At 42.3% G+C, this 19,248-nt stretch overlaps 22 non-coding genes across 22 annotated transcripts; all 22 read right to left on the bottom strand.

Annotated features, from left to right (window-relative positions):
- Window positions 1-341: 341 nt before the first annotated feature.
- On the bottom strand, window positions 342-462 carry LOC125371931. Its single transcript, XR_007217912.1, has one exon. It is a non-coding gene; the product is annotated as a U5 spliceosomal RNA (small nuclear RNA).
- Window positions 463-972: 510 nt separating this feature from the next.
- LOC125371900 lies at window positions 973-1,093 on the bottom strand. Its single transcript, XR_007217880.1, has one exon. It is a non-coding gene; the product is annotated as a U5 spliceosomal RNA (small nuclear RNA).
- A 507-nt stretch (window positions 1,094-1,600) lies between these two features.
- On the bottom strand, window positions 1,601-1,721 carry LOC125371928. Its single transcript, XR_007217909.1, has one exon. It is a non-coding gene; the product is annotated as a U5 spliceosomal RNA (small nuclear RNA).
- Window positions 1,722-2,231: 510 nt separating this feature from the next.
- LOC125371901 lies at window positions 2,232-2,352 on the bottom strand. The gene has a single exon (XR_007217881.1). It is a non-coding gene; the product is annotated as a U5 spliceosomal RNA (small nuclear RNA).
- A 507-nt stretch (window positions 2,353-2,859) lies between these two features.
- On the bottom strand, window positions 2,860-2,980 carry LOC125371899. The gene has a single exon (XR_007217879.1). It is a non-coding gene; the product is annotated as a U5 spliceosomal RNA (small nuclear RNA).
- Window positions 2,981-3,487: 507 nt separating this feature from the next.
- LOC124136852 lies at window positions 3,488-3,608 on the bottom strand. The gene has a single exon (XR_006861427.2). It is a non-coding gene; the product is annotated as a U5 spliceosomal RNA (small nuclear RNA).
- Window positions 3,609-4,118: 510 nt separating this feature from the next.
- Window positions 4,119-4,239, bottom strand: LOC124136853. The gene has a single exon (XR_006861428.2). It is a non-coding gene; the product is annotated as a U5 spliceosomal RNA (small nuclear RNA).
- A 510-nt stretch (window positions 4,240-4,749) lies between these two features.
- LOC124136872 lies at window positions 4,750-4,870 on the bottom strand. Its single transcript, XR_006861444.2, has one exon. It is a non-coding gene; the product is annotated as a U5 spliceosomal RNA (small nuclear RNA).
- Window positions 4,871-5,379: 509 nt separating this feature from the next.
- On the bottom strand, window positions 5,380-5,500 carry LOC124136854. Its single transcript, XR_006861429.2, has one exon. It is a non-coding gene; the product is annotated as a U5 spliceosomal RNA (small nuclear RNA).
- A 510-nt stretch (window positions 5,501-6,010) lies between these two features.
- LOC125371930 lies at window positions 6,011-6,131 on the bottom strand. The gene has a single exon (XR_007217911.1). It is a non-coding gene; the product is annotated as a U5 spliceosomal RNA (small nuclear RNA).
- A 510-nt stretch (window positions 6,132-6,641) lies between these two features.
- Window positions 6,642-6,762, bottom strand: LOC124136870. Its single transcript, XR_006861443.2, has one exon. It is a non-coding gene; the product is annotated as a U5 spliceosomal RNA (small nuclear RNA).
- A 509-nt stretch (window positions 6,763-7,271) lies between these two features.
- On the bottom strand, window positions 7,272-7,392 carry LOC124136865. The gene has a single exon (XR_006861439.2). It is a non-coding gene; the product is annotated as a U5 spliceosomal RNA (small nuclear RNA).
- A 510-nt stretch (window positions 7,393-7,902) lies between these two features.
- On the bottom strand, window positions 7,903-8,023 carry LOC124136864. The gene has a single exon (XR_006861438.2). It is a non-coding gene; the product is annotated as a U5 spliceosomal RNA (small nuclear RNA).
- Window positions 8,024-8,533: 510 nt separating this feature from the next.
- Window positions 8,534-8,654, bottom strand: LOC124136862. Its single transcript, XR_006861436.2, has one exon. It is a non-coding gene; the product is annotated as a U5 spliceosomal RNA (small nuclear RNA).
- Window positions 8,655-9,163: 509 nt separating this feature from the next.
- Window positions 9,164-9,284, bottom strand: LOC124136856. The gene has a single exon (XR_006861430.2). It is a non-coding gene; the product is annotated as a U5 spliceosomal RNA (small nuclear RNA).
- A 489-nt stretch (window positions 9,285-9,773) lies between these two features.
- Window positions 9,774-9,894, bottom strand: LOC125371801. Its single transcript, XR_007217783.1, has one exon. It is a non-coding gene; the product is annotated as a U5 spliceosomal RNA (small nuclear RNA).
- Window positions 9,895-10,403: 509 nt separating this feature from the next.
- On the bottom strand, window positions 10,404-10,524 carry LOC125371929. The gene has a single exon (XR_007217910.1). It is a non-coding gene; the product is annotated as a U5 spliceosomal RNA (small nuclear RNA).
- Window positions 10,525-11,034: 510 nt separating this feature from the next.
- LOC124136858 lies at window positions 11,035-11,155 on the bottom strand. The gene has a single exon (XR_006861432.2). It is a non-coding gene; the product is annotated as a U5 spliceosomal RNA (small nuclear RNA).
- Window positions 11,156-11,665: 510 nt separating this feature from the next.
- On the bottom strand, window positions 11,666-11,786 carry LOC124136859. Its single transcript, XR_006861433.2, has one exon. It is a non-coding gene; the product is annotated as a U5 spliceosomal RNA (small nuclear RNA).
- A 510-nt stretch (window positions 11,787-12,296) lies between these two features.
- LOC124136860 lies at window positions 12,297-12,417 on the bottom strand. Its single transcript, XR_006861434.1, has one exon. It is a non-coding gene; the product is annotated as a U5 spliceosomal RNA (small nuclear RNA).
- A 510-nt stretch (window positions 12,418-12,927) lies between these two features.
- On the bottom strand, window positions 12,928-13,048 carry LOC125371927. Its single transcript, XR_007217908.1, has one exon. It is a non-coding gene; the product is annotated as a U5 spliceosomal RNA (small nuclear RNA).
- Window positions 13,049-13,333: 285 nt separating this feature from the next.
- Window positions 13,334-13,454, bottom strand: LOC124136868. Its single transcript, XR_006861442.1, has one exon. It is a non-coding gene; the product is annotated as a U5 spliceosomal RNA (small nuclear RNA).
- Between the last annotated feature and the right edge of the window lie 5,794 nt (window positions 13,455-19,248).

Genomic DNA, 19,248 nt, shown 5'->3' with positions numbered 1-19,248 from the left:
GAGATCGCTTGATGCAAGCATGGCGTGTCAAAATAATGTCGGCTATGATCAATCCAGTGTGTGTGGCAGCCATTTTGAACGTGGACTAATCGTGTTACTTAGCCTATCATTGTGAGAGACGCTCACGTCAATGCACCCCTCAAGATAAAAATCCAACAAGCGATTCTCGTGCGCACCCATAATAAAGGAAAGGTCAATGAGGGGATGGTGGCTTCAGCTTGTAAACAACGCTGTACATTTGCAATATCCCCACATTAAAAGAGGAGAGAAGACGGAAGCGAGTAGTGGTTACCTACCTTTGATGCAGTTGCTTGGAGTTTTATTTTTATATTTGGAATGTTGACCCTGGCAATGCAGGGCGTAATAAATTAGTCTATAGACTCATTGTGATGTTCCTCTCCACGGAAATCTTTAGTAAAAGGCGAAAGATTTATCCGAATGGATGAAGAGAAACCAGAGTTAATGTAACAGGTACCTGTCTGCACCCCAGTCACCTTATCATTTCAGCACGTGCAGGTGCGAAGACATGACTCGTGTCATTTAAATCATCTGTTCAATATTAGCTTTTCATGTGACATAAAACGGTGATAAAACAATTGTAAAAATGATTTGGTAAACATCTTCAACTTGGAGATCGCTTGATGCAAGCATGGCGTGTCAAAATAATGTCGGCTTTGATCAATCCAGTGTGTGTGGCAGCCATTTTGAACGTGGACTAATCGTGTTACTTAGCCTATCATTGTGAGAGACGCTCACGTCAATGCACCCCTCAAGATACAAATCCAACAAGCGATTCTCGTGCGCACCCATAATAAAGGAAAGGTCAATGAGGGGATGGTGGCTTCAGCTTGTAAACAACGCTGTACATTTGCAATATCCCCACATTAAAAGAGGAGAGAAGACGGAAGCGAGTAGTGGTTACCTACCTTTGATGCAGTTGCTTGGAGTTCTATTTTTATTATTTGGAATGTTGACCCTGGCAATGCAGGGCGTAATAAATTAGTCTATAGACTCTCTGTGATGTTCCTCTCCACGGACATCTTTAGTAAAAGGCGAAAGATTTATCCGAATGGATGAAGAGAAACCAGAGTTAATAGGGGTACCTGTCTGCACCCCAGTCACCTTATCATTTCAGCACGTGCAGGTGCGAAGACATGACTCGTGTCATTTAAATCATTTGTTCAATATTAGCTTTTCATGTGACATAAAACGGTGATAAAACAATTGTAAAAATGATTTGGTAAACATCTTCAACTTGGAGATCGCTTGATGCAAGCATGGCGTGTCAAAATAATGTCGACTTTGATCAATCCAGTGTGTGTGGCAGCCATTTTGAACGTGGACTAATCGTGTTACTTAGCCTATCATTGTGAGAGACGCTCACGTCAATGCACCCCTCAAGATACAAAGCCAACAAGCGATTCTCGTGCGCACCCATAATAAAGGAAAGGTCAATGAGGGGATGGTGGCTTCAGCTTGTAAACAACGCTGTACAATTGCAATATCCCCACATTAAAAGAGGAGAGAAGACGGAAGCGAGTAGTGGTTACCTACCTTTGATGCAGTTGCTTGGAGTTCTATTTTTATTATTTGGAATGTAAACCCTGGAAATGCAGGGCGTAATAAATTAGTCTATAGACTCATTGTGATGTTCCTCTCCACGGAAATCTTTAGTAAAAGGCGAAAGATTTATCCGAATGGATGAAGAGAAACCAGAGTTAATGTAACAGGTACCTGTCTGCACCCCAGTCACCTTATCATTTCAGCACGTGCAGGTGCGAAGACATGACTCGTGTCATTTAAATCATCTGTTCAATATTAGCTTTTCATGTGACATAAAACGGTGATAAAACAATTGTAAAAATGATTTGGTAAACATCTTCAACTTGGAGATTGCTTGATGCAAGCATGGCGTGTCAAAATAATGTCGGCTTTGATCAATCCAGTGTGTGTGGCAGCCATATTGAACGTGGACTAATCGTGTTACTTAGCCTATCATTGTGAGAGACGCTCACGTCAATGCACCCCTCAAGATACAAATCCAACAAGCGATTCTCGTGCGCACCCATAATAAAGGAAAGGTCAATGAGGGGATGGTGGCTTCAGCTTGTAAACAACGCTGTACATTTGCAATATCCCCACATTAAAAGAGGAGAGAAGACGGAAGCGAGTAGTGGTTACCTACCTTTGATGCAGTTGCTTGGAGTTCTATTTTTATTATTTGGAATGTTGACCCTGGCAATGCAGGGCGTAATAAATTAGTCTATAGACTCTCTGTGATGTTCCTCTCCACGGAAATCTTTAGTAATAGGCGAAAGATTTATCCGAATGGATGAAGAGAAACCAGAGTTAATAGGGGTACCTGTCTGCACCCCAGTCACCTTATCATTTCAGCACGTGCAGGTGCGAAGACATGACTCGTGTCATTTAAATCATTTGTTCAATATTAGCTTTTCATGTGACATAAAACGGTGATAAAACAATTGTAAAAATGATTTGGTAAACATCTTCAACTTGGAGATCGCTTGATGCAAGCATGGCGTGTCAAAATAATGTCGGCTTTGATCAATCCAGTGTGTGTGGCAGCCATTTTGAACGTGGACTAATCGTGTTACTTAGCCTATCATTGTGAGAGACGCTCACGTCAATGCACCCCTCAAGATACAAATCCAACAAGCGATTCTCGTGCGCACCCATAATAAAGGAAAGTTCAATGAGGGGATGGTGGCTTCAGCTTGTAAACAACGCTGTACATTTGCAATATCCCCACATTAAAAGAGGAGAGAAGACGGAAGCGAGTAGTGGTTACCTACCTTTGATGCAGTTGCTTGGAGTTCTATTTTTATTATTTGGAATGTTGACCCTGGCAATGCAGGGCGTAATAAATTAGTCTATAGACTCTCTGTGATGTTCCTCTCCACGGACATCTTTAGTAAAAGGCGAAAGATTTATCCGAATGGATGAAGAGAAACCAGAGTTAATAGGGGTACCTGTCTGCACCCCAGTCACCTTATCATTTCAGCACGTGCAGGTGCGAAGACATGACTCGTGTCATTTAAATCATTTGTTCAATATTAGCTTTTCATGTGACATAAAACGGTGATTAAACAATTGTAAAAATGATTTGGTAAACATCTTCAACTTGGAGATCGCTTGATGCAAGCATGGCGTGTCAAAATAATGTCGACTTTGATCAATCCAGTGTGTGTGGCAGCCATTTTGAACGTGGACTAATCGTGTTACTTAGCCTATCATTGTGAGAGACGCTCACGTCAATGCACCCCTCAAGATACAAATCCAACAAGCGATTCTCGTGCGCACCCATAATAAAGGAAAGGTCAATGAGGGGATGGTGGCTTCAGCTTGTAAACAACGCTGTACATTTGCAATATCCCCACATTAAAAGAGGAGAGAAGACGGAAGCGAGTAGTGGTTACCTACCTTTGATGCAGTTGCTTGGAGTTCTATTTTTATTATTTGGAATGTAAACCCTGGAAATGCAGGGCGTAATAAATTAGTCTATAGACTCATTGTGATGTTCCTCTCCACGGAAATCTTTAGTAAAAGGCGAAAGATTTATCCGAATGGATGAAGAGAAACCAGAGTTAATGTAACAGGTACCTGTCTGCACCCCAGTCACCTTATCATTTCAGCACGTGCAGGTGCGAAGACATGACTCGTGTCATTTAAATCATCTGTTCAATATTAGCTTTTCATGTGACATAAAACGGTGATAAAACAATTGTAAAAATGATTTGGTAAACATCTTCAACTTGGAGATTGCTTGATGCAAGCATGGCGTGTCAAAATAATGTCGGCTTTGATCAATCCAGTGTGTGTGGCAGCCATATTGAACGTGGACTAATCGTGTTACTTAGCCTATCATTGTGAGAGACGCTCACGTCAATGCACCCCTCAAGATACAAATCCAACAAGCGATTCTCGTGCGCACCCATAATAAAGGAAAGGTCAATGAGGGGATGGTGGCTTCAGCTTGTAAACAACGCTGTACATTTGCAATATCCCCACATTAAAAGAGGAGAGAAGACGGAAGCGAGTAGTGGTTACCTACCTTTGATGCAGTTGCTTGGAGTTCTATTTTTATTATTTGGAATGTTGACCCTGGCAATGCAGGGCGTAATAAATTAGTCTATAGACTCTCTGTGATGTTCCTCTCCACGGAAATCTTTAGTAAAAGGCGAAAGATTTATCCGAATGGATGAAGAGAAACCAGAGTTAATGTAACAGGTACCTGTCTGCACCCCAGTCACCTTATCATTTCAGCACGTGCAGGTGCGAAGACATGACTCGTGTCATTTAAATCATCTGTTCAATATTAGCTTTTCATGTGACATAAAACGGTGATAAAACAATTGTAAAAATGATTTGGTAAACATCCTGAACTTGGAGATCGCTTGATGCAAGCATGGCGTGTCAAAATAATGTCGGCTTTGATCAATCCAGTGTGTGTGGCAGCCATTTTGAACGTGGACTAATCGTGTTACTTAGCCTATCATTGTGAGAGACGCTCACGTCAATGCACCCCTCAAGATAAAAATCCAACAAGCGATTCTCGTGCGCACCCATAATAAAGGAAAGGTCAATGAGGGGATGGTGGCTTCAGCTTGTAAACAACGCTGTACATTTGCAATATCCCCACATTAAAAGAGGAGAGAAGACGGAAGCGAGTAGTGGTTACCTGCCTTTGATGCAGTTGCTTGGAGTTTTATTTTTATTATTTGAAATGTTGACCCTGGCAATGCAGGGCGTAATAAATTAGTCTTTAGACTCATTGTGATGTTCCTCTCCACGGAAATCTTTAGTAAAAGGCGAAAGATTTATCCGAATAGATGAAGAGAAACCAGAGTTGATGTAACAGGTACCTGTCTGCACCCCAGTCACCTTATCATTTCAGCACGTGCAGGTGCGAAGACATGACTCGTGTCATTTAAATCATCTGTTCAATATTAGCTTTTCATGTGACATAAAACGGTGATAAAACAATTGTAAAAATGATTTGGTAAACATCTTCAACTTGGAGATCGCTTGATGCAAGCATGGCGTGTCAAAATAATGTCGGCTTTGATCAATCCAGTGTGTGTGGCAGCCATTTTGAACGTGGACTAATCGTGTTACTTAGCCTATCATTGTGAGAGACGCTCACGTCAATGCACCCTCAAGATACAAATCCAACAAGCGATTCTCGTGCGCACCCATAATAAAGGAAAGGTCAATGAGGGGATGGTGGCTTCAGCTTGTAAACAACGCTGTACATTTGCAATATCCCCACATTAAAAGAGGAGAGAAGACGGAAGCGAGTAGTGGTTACCTACCTTTGATGCAGTTGCTTGGAGTTCTATTTTTATTATTTGGAATGTTGACCCTGGCAATGCAGGGCGTAATAAATTAGTCTATAGACTCGTTGTGATGTTCCTCTCCACGGAAATCTTTAGTAAAAGGCGAAAGATTTATCCGAATGGATGAAGAGAAACCAGAGTTAATGTAACAGGTACCTGTCTGCACCCCAGTCACCTTATCATTTCAGCACGTGCAGGTGCGAAGACATGACTCGTGTCATTTAAATCATCTGTTCAATATTAGCTTTTCATGTGACATAAAACGGTGATAAAACAATTGTAAAAATGATTTGGTAAACATCTTCAACTTGGAGATCGCTTGATGCAAGCATGGCGTGTCAAAATAATGTCGGCTATGATCAATCCAGTGTGTGTGGCAGCCATTTTGAACGTGGACTAATCGTGTTACTTAGCCTATCATTGTGAGAGACGCTCACGTCAATGCACCCCTCAAGATACAAATCCAACAAGCGATTCTCGTGCGCACCCATAATAAAGGAAAGGTCAATGAGGGGATGGTGGCTTCAGCTTGTAAACAACGCTGTACATTTGCAATATCCCCACATTAAAAGAGGAGAGAAGACGGAAGCGAGTAGTGGTTACCTACCTTTGATGCAGTTGCTTGGAGTTCTATTTTTATTATTTGGAATGTTGACCCTGGCAATGCAGGGCGTAATAAATTAGTCTATAGACTCATTGTGATGTTCCTCTCCACGGAAATCTTTAGTAAAAGGCGAAAGATTTATCCGAATGGATGAAGAGAAACCAGAGTTAATGTAACAGGTACCTGTCTGCACCCCAGTCACCTTATCATTTCAGCACGTGCAGGTGCGAAGACATGACTCGTGTCATTTAAATCATCTGTTCAATATTAGCTTTTCATGTGACATAAAACGGTGATAAAACAATTGTAAAAATGATTTGGTAAACATCCTGAACTTGGAGATCGCTTGATGCAAGCATGGCGTGTCAAAATAATGTCGGCTTTGATCAATCCAGTGTGTGTGGCAGCCATTTTGAACGTGGACTAATCGTGTTACTTAGCCTATCATTGTGAGAGACGCTCACGTCAATGCACCCCTCAAGATACAAAGCCAACAAGCGATTCTCGTGCGCACCCATAATAAAGGAAAGGTCAATGAGGGGATGGTGGCTTCAGCTTGTAAACAACGCTGTACATTTGCAATATCCCCACATTAAAAGAGGAGAGAAGACGGAAGCGAGTAGTGGTTACCTGCCTTTGATGCAGTTGCTTGGAGTTTTATTTTTATTATTTGAAATGTTGACCCTGGCAATGCAGGGCGTAATAAATTAGTCTTTAGACTCATTGTGATGTTCCTCTCCACGGAAATCTTTAGTAAAAGGCGAAAGATTTATCCGAATAGATGAAGAGAAACCAGAGTTGATGTAACAGGTACCTGTCTGCACCCCAGTCACCTTATCATTTCAGCACGTGCAGGTGCGAAGACATGACTCGTGTCATTTAAATCATCTGTTCAATATTAGCTTTTCATGTGACATAAAACGGTGATAAAACAATTGTAAAAATGATTTGGTAAACATCTTCAACTTGGAGATCGCTTGATGCAAGCATGGCGTGTCAAAATAATGTCGGCTTTGATCAATCCAGTGTGTGTGGCAGCCATTTTGAACGTGGACTAATCGTGTTACTTAGCCTATCATTGTGAGAGACGCTCACGTCAATGCACCCTCAAGATACAAATCCAACAAGCGATTCTCGTGCGCACCCATAATAAAGGAAAGGTCAATGAGGGGATGGTGGCTTCAGCTTGTAAACAACGCTGTACATTTGCAATATCCCCACATTAAAAGAGGAGAGAAGACGGAAGCGAGTAGTGGTTACCTACCTTTGATGCAGTTGCTTGGAGTTCTATTTTTATTATTTGGAATGTTGACCCTGGCAATGCAGGGCGTAATAAATTAGTCTATAGACTCGTTGTGATGTTCCTCTCCACGGAAATCTTTAGTAAAAGGCGAAAGATTTATCCGAATGGATGAAGAGAAACCAGAGTTAATGTAACAGGTACCTGTCTGCACCCCAGTCACCTTATCATTTCAGCACGTGCAGGTGCGAAGACATGACTCGTGTCATTTAAATCATCTGTTCAATATTAGCTTTTCATGTGACATAAAACGGTGATAAAACAATTGTAAAAATGATTTGGTAAACATCTTCAACTTGGAGATCGCTTGATGCAAGCATGGCGTGTCAAAATAATGTCGGCTATGATCAATCCAGTGTGTGTGGCAGCCATTTTGAACGTGGACTAATCGTGTTACTTAGCCTATCATTGTGAGAGACGCTCACGTCAATGCACCCCTCAAGATACAAATCCAACAAGCGATTCTCGTGCGCACCCATAATAAAGGAAAGGTCAATGAGGGGATGGTGGCTTCAGCTTGTAAACAACGCTGTACATTTGCAATATCCCCACATTAAAAGAGGAGAGAAGACGGAAGCGAGTAGTGGTTACCTACCTTTGATGCAGTTGCTTGGAGTTCTATTTTTATTATTTGGAATGTTGACCCTGGCAATGCAGGGCGTAATAAATTAGTCTATAGACTCATTGTGATGTTCCTCTCCACGGAAATCTTTAGTAAAAGGCGAAAGATTTATCCGAATGGATGAAGAGAAACCAGAGTTAATGTAACAGGTACCTGTCTGCACCCCAGTCACCTTATCATTTCAGCACGTGCAGGTGCGAAGACATGACTCGTGTCATTTAAATCATCTGTTCAATATTAGCTTTTCATGTGACATAAAACGGTGATAAAACAATTGTAAAAATGATTTGGTAAACATCCTGAACTTGGAGATCGCTTGATGCAAGCATGGCGTGTCAAAATAATGTCGGCTTTGATCAATCCAGTGTGTGTGGCAGCCATTTTGAACGTGGACTAATCGTGTTACTTAGCCTATCATTGTGAGAGACGCTCACGTCAATGCACCCCTCAAGATACAAAGCCAACAAGCGATTCTCGTGCGCACCCATAATAAAGGAAAGGTCAATGAGGGGATGGTGGCTTCAGCTTGTAAACAACGCTGTACATTTGCAATATCCCCACATTAAAAGAGGAGAGAAGACGGAAGCGAGTAGTGGTTACCTGCCTTTGATGCAGTTGCTTGGAGTTTTATTTTTATTATTTGAAATGTTGACCCTGGCAATGCAGGGCGTAATAAATTAGTCTTTAGACTCATTGTGATGTTCCTCTCCACGGAAATCTTTAGTAAAAGGCGAAAGATTTATCCGAATAGATGAAGAGAAACCAGAGTTGATGTAACAGGTACCTGTCTGCACCCCAGTCACCTTATCATTTCAGCACGTGCAGGTGCGAAGACATGACTCGTGTCATTTAAATCATCTGTTCAATATTAGCTTTTCATGTGACATAAAACGGTGATAAAACAATTGTAAAAATGATTTGGTAAACATCTTCAACTTGGAGATCGCTTGATGCAAGCATGGCGTGTCAAAATAATGTCGGCTTTGATCAATCCAGTGTGTGTGGCAGCCATTTTGAACGTGGACTAATCGTGTTACTTAGCCTATCATTGTGAGAGACGCTCACGTCAATGCACCCTCAAGATACAAATCCAACAAGCGATTCTCGTGCGCACCCATAATAAAGGAAAGGTCAATGAGGGGATGGTGGCTTCAGCTTGTAAACAACGCTGTACATTTGCAATATCCCCACATTAAAAGAGGAGAGAAGACGGAAGCGAGTAGTGGTTACCTACCTTTGATGCAGTTGCTTGGAGTTCTATTTTTATTATTTGGAATGTTGACCCTGGCAATGCAGGGCGTAATAAATTAGTCTATAGACTCGTTGTGATGTTCCTCTCCACGGAAATCTTTAGTAAAAGGCGAAAGATTTATCCGAATGGATGAAGAGAAACCAGAGTTAATGTAACAGGTACCTGTCTGCACCCCAGTCACCTTATCATTTCAGCACGTGCAGGTGCGAAGACATGACTCGTGTCATTTAAATCATCTGTTCAATATTAGCTTTTCATGTGACATTAAAAATGATTTGGTAAACATCTTCAACTTGGAGATCGCTTGATGCAAGCATGGCGTGTCAAAATAATGTCGGCTTTGATCAATCCAGTGTGTGTGGCAGCCATTTTGAACGTGGACTAATCGTGTTACTTAGCCTATCATTGTGAGAGACGCTCACGTCAATGCACCCCTCAAGATACAAATCCAACAAGCGATTCTCGTGCGCACCCATAATAAAGGAAAGGTCAATGAGGGGATGGTGGCTTCAGCTTGTAAACAACGCTGTACATTTGCAATATCCCCACATTAAAAGAGGAGAGAAGACGGAAGCGAGTAGTGGTTACCTACCTTTGATGCAGTTGCTTGGAGTTCTATTTTTATTATTTGGAATGTTAACCCTGGAAATACAGGGCGTCATAAATTTGTCTATAGACTCATTGTGATGTTCCTCTCCACGGAAATCTTTAGTAAAAGGCGAAAGATTTATCCGAATGGATGAAGAGAAACCAGAGTTAATGTAATAGGTACCTGTCTGCACCCCAGTCACCTTATCATTTCAGCACGTGCAGGTGCGAAGACATGACTCGTGTCATTTAAATCATCTGTTCAATATTAGCTTTTCATGTGACATAAAACGGTGATAAAACAATTGTAAAAATGATTTGGTAAACATCTTCAACTTGGAGATCGCTTGATGCAAGCATGGCGTGTCAAAATAATGTTGGTTTGGATCAATCCAGTGTGTGTGGCAGCCATTTTGAACGTGGACTAATCGTGTTACTTAGCCTATCATTGTGAGAGACGCTCACGTCAATGCACCCCTCAAGATACAAATCCAACAAGCGATTCTCGGGCGCACCCATAATAAAGGAAAGGTCAATGAGGGGATGGTGGCTTCAGCTTGTAAACAACGCTGTACATTTGCAATATCCCCACATTAAAAGAGGAGAGAAGACGGAAGCGAGTAGTGGTTACCTACCTTTGATGCAGTTTCTTGGAGTTCTATTTTTATATTTGGAATGTTGACCCTGGCAATGCAGGGCGTAATAAATTAGTCTATAGACTCATTGTGATGTTCCTCTCCACGGAAATCTTTAGTAAAAGGCGAAAGATTTATCCGAATGGATGAAGAGAAACCAGAGTTAATGTAACAGATACCTGTCTGCACCCCAGTCACCTTATCATTTCAGCACGTGCAGGTGCGAAGACATGACTCGTGTCATTTAAATCATGTGTTCAATATTAGCTTTTCATGTGACATAAAACGGCGATAAAACAATTGTAAAAATGATTTGGTAAACATCTTCAACTTGGAGATCGCTTGATGCAAGCATGGCGTGTCAAAATAATGTCGGCTATGATCAATCCAGTGTGTGTGGCAGCCATTTTGAACGTGGACTAATCGTGTTACTTAGCCTATCATTGTGAGAGACGCTCACGTCAATGCACCCCTCAAGATACAAATCCAACAAGCGATTCTCGTGCGCACCCATAATAAAGGAAAGGTCAATGAGGGGATGGTTGCTTCAGCTTGTAAACAACGCTGTACATTTGCAATATCCCCACATTAAAAGAGGAGAGAAGACGGAAGCGAGTAGTGGTTACCTACCTTTGATGCAGTTGCTTGGAGTTCTATTTTTATTATTTGGAATGTTGACCCTGGCAATGCAGGGCGTAATAAATTAGTCTATAGACTCATTGTGATGTTCCTCTCCACGGAAATCTTTAGTAAAAGGCGAAAGATTTATCCGAAGGGATGAAGAGAAACCAGAGTTAATGTAACAGGTACCTGTCTGCACCCCAGTCACCTTATCATTTCAGCACGTGCAGGTGCGAAGACATGACTCGTGTCATTTAAATCATGTGTTCAATATTAGCTTTTCATGTGACATAAAACGGCGATAAAACAATTGTAAAAATGATTTGGTAAACATCTTCAACTTGGAGATCGCTTGATGCAAGCATGGCGTGTCAAAATAATGTCGGCTATGATCAATCCAGTGTGTGTGGCAGCCATTTTGAACGTGGACTAATCGTGTTACTTAGCCTATCATTGTGAGAGACGCTCACGTCAATGCACCCCTCAAGATACAAATCCAACAAGCGATTCTCGTGCGCACCCATAATAAAGGAAAGGTCAATGAGGGGATGGTTGCTTCAGCTTGTAAACAACGCTGTACATTTGCAATATCCCCACATTAAAAGAGGAGAGAAGACGGAAGCGAGTAGTGGTTACCTACCTTTGATGCAGTTGCTTGGAGTTCTATTTTTATTATTTGGAATGTTGACCCTGGCAATGCAGGGCGTAATAAATTAGTCTATAGACTCATTGTGATGTTCCTCTCCACGGAAATCTTTAGTAAAAGGCGAAAGATTTATCCGAAGGGATGAAGAGAAACCAGAGTTAATGTAACAGGTACCTGTCTGCACCCCAGTCACCTTATCATTTCAGCACGTGCAGGTGCGAAGACATGACTCGTGTCATTTAAATCATCTGTTCAATATTAGCTTTTCATGTGACATAAAACGGTGATAAAACAATTGTAAAAATGATTTGGTAAACATCTCCAACTTGGAGATTGCTTGATGCAAGCATGGCGTGTCAAAATAATGTCGGCTTTGATCAATCCAGTGTGTGTGGCAGCCATATTGAACGTGGACTAATCGTGTTACTTAGCCTATCATTGTGAGAGACGCTCACGTCAATGCACCCCTCAAGATACAAATCCAACAAGCGATTCTCGTGCGCACCCATAATAAAGGAAAGGTCAATGAGGGGATGGTGGCTTCAGCTTGTAAACAACGCTGTACATTTGCAATATCCCCACATTAAAAGAGGAGAGAAGACGGAAGCGAGTAGTGGTTACCTACCTTTGATGCAGTTGCTTGGAGTTCTATTTTTATTATTTGGAATGTTGACCCTGGCAATGCAGGGCGTAATAAATTAGTCTATAGACTCATTGTGATGTTCCTCTCCACGGAAATCTTTAGTAAAAGGCGAAAGATTTATCCGAATGGATGAAGAGAAACCAGAGTTAATGTAACAGGTACCTGTCTGCACCCCAGTCACCTTATCATTTCAGCACGTGCAGGTGCGAAGACATGACTCGTGTCATTTAAATCATCTGTTCAATATTAGCTTTTCATGTGACATAAAACGGTGATAAAACAATTGTAAAAATGATTTGGTAAACATCTTCAACTTGGAGATCGCTTGATGCAAGCATGGCGTGTCAAAATAATGTCGGCTATGATCAATCCAGTGTGTGTGGCAGCCATTTTGAACGTGGACTAATCGTGTTACTTAGCCTATCATTGTGAGAGACGCTCACGTCAATGCACCCCTCAAGATACAAATCCAACAAGCGATTCTCGTGCGCACCCATAATAAAGGAAAGGTCAATGAGGGGATGGTGGCTTCAGCTTGTAAACAACGCTGTACATTTGCAATATCCCCACATTAAAAGAGGAGAGAAGACGGAAGCGAGTAGTGGTTACCTACCTTTGATGCAGTTGCTTGGAGTTCTATTTTTATTATTTGGAATGTTGACCCTGGCAATGCAGGGCGTAATAAATTAGTCTATAGACTCATTGTGATGTTCCTCTCCACGGAAATCTTTAGTAAAAGGCGAAAGATTTATCCGAATGGATGAAGAGAAACCAGAGTTAATGTTACAGGTACTTGTCTGCACCCCAGTCACCTTATCATTTCAGCACGTGCAGGTGCGAAGACATGACTCGTGTCATTTAAATCATCTGTTCAATATTAGCTTTTTATGTGACATAAACGGTGATAAAACAATATTTAAAAAAAGGTTTGGTAAACATCTTCAACTTGGAGATCGCTTGATGCAAGCATGGCGTGTCAAAATAATGACGGCTTTGATCAATCCAGTGTGTGTGGCAGCCATTTTGCAAGTGGTTGGAGTTCTATTTTTTATTATTTGGAATGTTGACCCTGGCAATGCAGGGCGTAATAAATAAGTCTATAGACTCATTGTGATGTTCCTCTCCAAGGAAATCTTAAGTAAAAGGCGAAAGATTGATCCGAATGGATGAAGAGAATTCAGAGTTACTTACTTACTTACATTGGGGATTTTACGTGCGCTTTCCGACTTCAGCGTATGTCGCACACGGGCCGGCCGGGCCATTTAGTGTATTTGCCGAGAAGAGGGATAAAAAGGGGTTTCAACCATGATAGGGATTTTATTGGTTGCCTGATGGCTAATTTGAAAATTTTGAGATTTGGAATATTTGCCAGGGTGTGTGTGTATGGGGCGACAGGGGATAGGGGCAGCGGAAGCCCTAAGGGAGTAGTGCGGGTTTTATGATTGTGGTTTTGCGTGTTGTAGGTTTTTTGGAGTAATTGGGTGTTTAAATGTTTCAACTAGTTTAGTTTTGATTAGGTAGGTGCATAGGGCTTTGAATGTATCAGGGTTTTTTTAGGGTTTAGAATTGATTCTAGTGTGAGTGCTGCACGATGGGTTTGGTAGTGTGGGCAGTGTAAGAGTACATGTTCTGGTGTTTCTGGCTGTGTGCAATGTGGACATGGTCCCGGGGTTTGGAGTTTTGTTATTTTACCAAGGTTGTTTAAGTTGGTGTGTCCTGTCTGACGTTTAGTTATTATCCTGTCTATTCTCTTTGTTGGGGGGGAGGGGGGGAGAATTTTTGGTTTAGTTAGGTTTTTTTAAGACTTTTCTGATTTGACATTGGGATGTTTGATAGATATTATGCCATTTTTATTAGATTTTGTTTTATTAGTAATGCTTTAAATTTCGGATTTGGAGTTTGGTAAGTTTAGACTAATTTATGGTAGCTTTAGTGATACTTTTGCTGCCTTGTCCGCGTTTTCATTAGTGTATATCCCTACGTGTGCCGGTATCCAGATGAATTCTATATGTTTTCCAGAGTTAATGAAACAGGTGTATGTCCGCACCCCAGTCACCTTATTATTTCAGCACGTGTAGGTGCGAAGACATGGCTCGTGTCATTTAAATCATCTGTTCAATATAAGCCTTTATGTAATATAAACGGTGATAAAACAATTGTAAAAATGATTTGGTATACATCTTCAACTTGGAGATCGCTTGATGCAAGCATGGCGTGTCAAAATAATGTCGGCTTTGATCAATCCAGTGTGTGTGGCAGCCATTTTGAACGTGGACTAATCGTGTTACTTAACCTATCATTGTGAGCGACGCTCACGTCAATGCACCCCTCAAGATACAAATCCAACAAGCGATTCTCGTGCGCACCCATAATAAAGGAAAGGTCAATGAGGGGATGGTGGCTTCAGCTTGTAAACAACGCTGTATACACTCTTCAAAAAAACTCAGTATCTCGTGTGACCGCCCTGGGCAGCAGCCACGGCTCTGCATCTGGTCAGCACTGACTGGATAAGTGTACGAATTCTGTCCTGCGGAATTCTGCGTGATTCTGCTTGTAACGTGTTGGCCAGTTGTGTCAGAGTGTCTGCGGCGTGTTCTGACGTTGACGTACACGTCGAGTTCATCCCAGAGGTGTTGGATTGGGTTGAGGTATGGAGATCTCAACGACCAGGGCAAGTCGTTAATGTTGGTATTATGAAGGGAGTCTACCGTGACACGAGCTGTGTGGGGTTGGGCATTGTCCTTTTGAAACAGCTCCCTCTGGCGGTCAATGATTGGAAAAAGGTGAGGTTGAAGAATTTGATTCATGTTGCGATTTGCTGTCATATGTCCCTCAACCATAACGAAGTCAGATCTCGTGGTGTAGGATATGGCCCATACACAGCATGACACTGCCGCCACCGACATTGTCGAATTCACGTACACAATCTGGGGCAAAACGCTTATTTCGACGACGATAAACACGTTGTCGTCCATCTCGCCGGTGAAGAAAATATCTTGATTCATCGCTCAACCACACTCGTCTCCAGTTTCTCAAATTCCAAGGCTGTAAGGTTTGGCATCAACGCAAGCGTCGCTGTCAATGGATCTTGGTCGGATTCCAGCCTCGCACAGATGGTTCCTGACAGTATGATCCGATATCCTCCTCAAACCAGGGATGCGTCCTGCAGTCTCCGTAGCTGTGGCATTGCGATGACGTATATGTAAGACTCGAATGTAGCGATCCTGTGCAGGGGTGGTAACGCTTGGTCGGCACGTTCTCCTCCGGATACTCCTCTTTGGATACGTCCTATGGCGATGTTCCGATCGACAGTGCTGAGTCTCGGCATTTTCGAACTTGAAAAATGTTGACAATTGAATAACAAATTATTGGCTTATGCTTGCCTTTTTCATTGCCACTACCACGAGTTAAGAATGCTATAACTTGCACGTGCATTTTGCATTACTATTTTCCTGTATGACATTTTTGAACAAGTGTGAAAACAATGCCGTTAAAGATACTACAAATCGATTATTGCTCCCTTTTGACGCATTTTCTGTCGAATATCAGACCAACATTTTCCAATTTCCATATATCCAATTTCTATACCGGATTTTTTGTGTAGTAAGATTTAGTGAACTACATACTGCCTTTGCGTTTCTTTTGTTTTGAGGACGCGACGTGAAACCCCATTTCACCTCACCTCACCTCACCTTTTGTTTTAAAGAATGTATGTCTGCATATGTTATGCATGGGGTCCTCCCTCTGGTTTGGTTTACTCCCCTCTGAACAGAAAACCAGCGCTGGAAATAAATAATTGATTTGGCTATAAAGTGTAGATGTGTTCATGTATATCTGGCATATCTTGCTCGGCACTGGTGCAGCGTCAGTCATGAATATACTTGGATTTGTGATTATATCTTTGCTTCCGGAACAGCTACTCGGTATGTAATTTAATTTTAGTGTAACATTGCAATCACGACGTAACCTTGTTAATTTAGTATTCGTAAATGACATATTCCATTGTTTTCAATCTATTGGGAAGAATTACATGCATGTATTGCATACTGTTAAAACTACTACTGAAACGTTGACAGTAACAGTGGGCACATTTGTTTTAATAGTCGAGAAAAAAAAGAGTTTAATGCAAATGTGAGTTAAGGAGCTTTTTCTTATTTGTCTTGGGAGTCAACGTGTATACAGTTGCACACTGTAACTGGTAGACATACTGAGACATGATAGATGAAGGTTCTGCTCCACCCTCTGCCTATTCTCCCTCTTCTGCGCAGGACATGCCCTTCATTGCGGTACTATTCACAAAAATACATTGAATTACTGCTGAGTGAGTGAGTTTGATTTTACGCCGCTTTTAGCAATATTCCAGCAATATCACAGCGGGGGACACCAAAATGGGATTCACACATTGTACCCATGTTCGGAATCGGTCCTGGGTCTTTGGCGTGACGAGCGAACGCTTTAACCAATCGGCTACCCGGCCGCCCCAAATGACCGCTGAGAAGTAGGTACATCACACATGTATGTGTATGGGTCGTTTTTCTTAATCGTTATTCATAGATATACTTAACCCAAACACATACACTCTTCAAAAAACGAAACACATAGGTAGTATTTAGTTCACTGAACCTGACTACACAACACATCCGGTACATAAATTGGATATATGCCATTGGAAAAATGTTGGCGGCCTGATATTCGGTTTGAGGAGGGTATTGGACCAGACTGTCAGGAACCATCTTCGCAAGGCTGAAGTCCGACCCAGAAGACTAGATATCGTCCCTATTTTGCAACAGATCCATTGACAGCGACTCTTGCGTTGGTGCCATACCTTACAGCCTCGGAATTTTAGAAACTGGAGACGCGTGTGGTTTAGCCATGAATCAATATTTCTTCTTCACCGACGAGATGGAAGACAACGTTTATCGTCGTCGAAATGAGCGTTTTTCTCCACATTGTGTACGTGAATTCGACAATTTTGGTGGCGGTAGTGTTATGGTATGGGGGAAATATCCTACACCACAAGTTCTGACTTGGTTGTGGTTCAGGGAAAATAGACAGCAAATCGCAACATGAATCAAATTCTTCAACCTCGCCTTCTTTTAATCATTGACCGCAAGAGGGAGCTGTTTCAACCAAACAACGCTCCCCCGCACACAGCTCGTGTCACGGTTGACTACCTTCATAATGCCAACATCAACGACTTGCCCTGGGTGTCGAGATCTCCAGAACTCAACCCAATTGAACACCTCTGGTATGAGCTCGATCGACGTGTACGTCAATTCAGAACACGCTGCAGACACTCCAACAACTGGCCAACGAGTTCTGCGCAACCTTGTTGCCTTATGTGATATGACAATATACAGTTTTCGATGCCTTTGTAACTATCGAGCTCCAACATTTCTTTGTATCTGTGATACTAGTATTAAATTTATTAGGTACAATAAATGTACTAAAATGTACATGTGCGTTTCTTTTTTTTTTGAAGAGTGTACACGCTCTTGTCTCACTATTAATACAACCTAACAAGCTGGTGGAAAATTCTATACCGTGCCCTTACAACATAGAGCATTACAGGAATTTTTGTAACATACGATCACCGGTTCGGCAGTCTACACACCACGCTAGAATCTACAGTTTTCAATGCCTTTGAACAATGCCAATATCAAAATGTCGGATAGTTGTGCAGAATGGGTTTAGTTTGTTTCAGAAAGACGAAAATAGAAACGCTGACGAAAACATGTTGGATTGTGTTTATAAAATCACCATACGCGTATGCTGTTTATGGGACACCAACTTCTTCCAACATATGTCAGCTTGCAACGATACATACATCCCTGATTCCCTGAATTTGAATGAAATGATTTTTTTTCCCTAATTACAACTGGTATAGATAATATGAAGCGAAATATACTAAGCTTATAAACGAACACCGTGTTTTGAAAAACTCATTTGGAAATGCTCCCGTGTTGCCGTTACCAACTTGATGCAACGTTACAGACAGACAGGGTGGACCGCTGACAGCCCAAGAACAGGCAGACCCAGGGTGACCACGCCCCATGATGACCGGTACTTGCGTACCTTGCACCTCCGAAATCGCTTCCTGACAGTGACGTCATCGGCGACAAATGCCTAAGGTCACAGGGTTAGTCGACAGACAGTGGCCAGGATACTTAGGGCTCATGGAATCAGGGCTTTTAGACCATACAGAGGACAGCTATTGACAGCGCAACATCGTCGTCTGCGATTGAGATGGGCCCGGACTGTACGACGTTGGCAACGTCGTGACTGGCAGAGGGATGTCTTCACTGACGAAAGTCGATTCTGTATGTTTAGGGCTGATGGAAGACAACGTGTTAACCGCCGAAGGGGTGAACGAACGGCGGTGTGTTGCGTGCAGGAGGTCGTACCATATGGTGGAGGGAGTGTCATGGTGTGGGGAGGGATATGTGGGCAGGTGAGGACACCGCTGGTCATCGTTGACGGAAACTTGACAGCTCAGCGTTACATGGATAACATTCTTCGTCCAGTTGTCCTACCATTTCTCCAACAGCAGGCACGTGGTGTCATTTATCAGCATGGCAACGCTAGAGCCCATACAGCCAGAATTGTCACCAACTTCCTCGCAGCCAACAACGTCAACGACCTGCCGTGGCCTGCTCGCTCACCCGACATGTCCCCAATAGAACACATCTGGGACTTGATGGATCGTCGCAAGAACCGATCTTGGCCCTCCAAGAAGAATGGCGTCAAATCCCACGTGACCTCATCAGACGACTGACTTTTTCTGTGCGTCGAAGAGCTTTTGCGTGTATTGAGGCATTTGGTAGTCACGCACGCTTCTAATGACTTGTTATTGAACGTGAGCGATTGTTTATGTACTCTGCCTATTGTCCATGATTCTGAAAGTTCGAGTTTTGTACCACACCCAACTTTGGGGGGCTCTGACGTCATTCTCGGTCGCGGTTTGATTGTCATTTTCAGTG

The sequence above is a fragment of the Haliotis rufescens genome, unplaced genomic scaffold (genome assembly GCF_023055435.1).
Source record: "Haliotis rufescens isolate VD_foot unplaced genomic scaffold, xgHalRufe1.0.p SCAF_31, whole genome shotgun sequence".
Classification (NCBI taxonomy): domain Eukaryota; kingdom Metazoa; phylum Mollusca; class Gastropoda; order Lepetellida; family Haliotidae; genus Haliotis; species Haliotis rufescens.
Note: the sequence above shows the minus strand (reverse complement) of the source record. Positions and strands in the feature narration are given on the sequence as shown.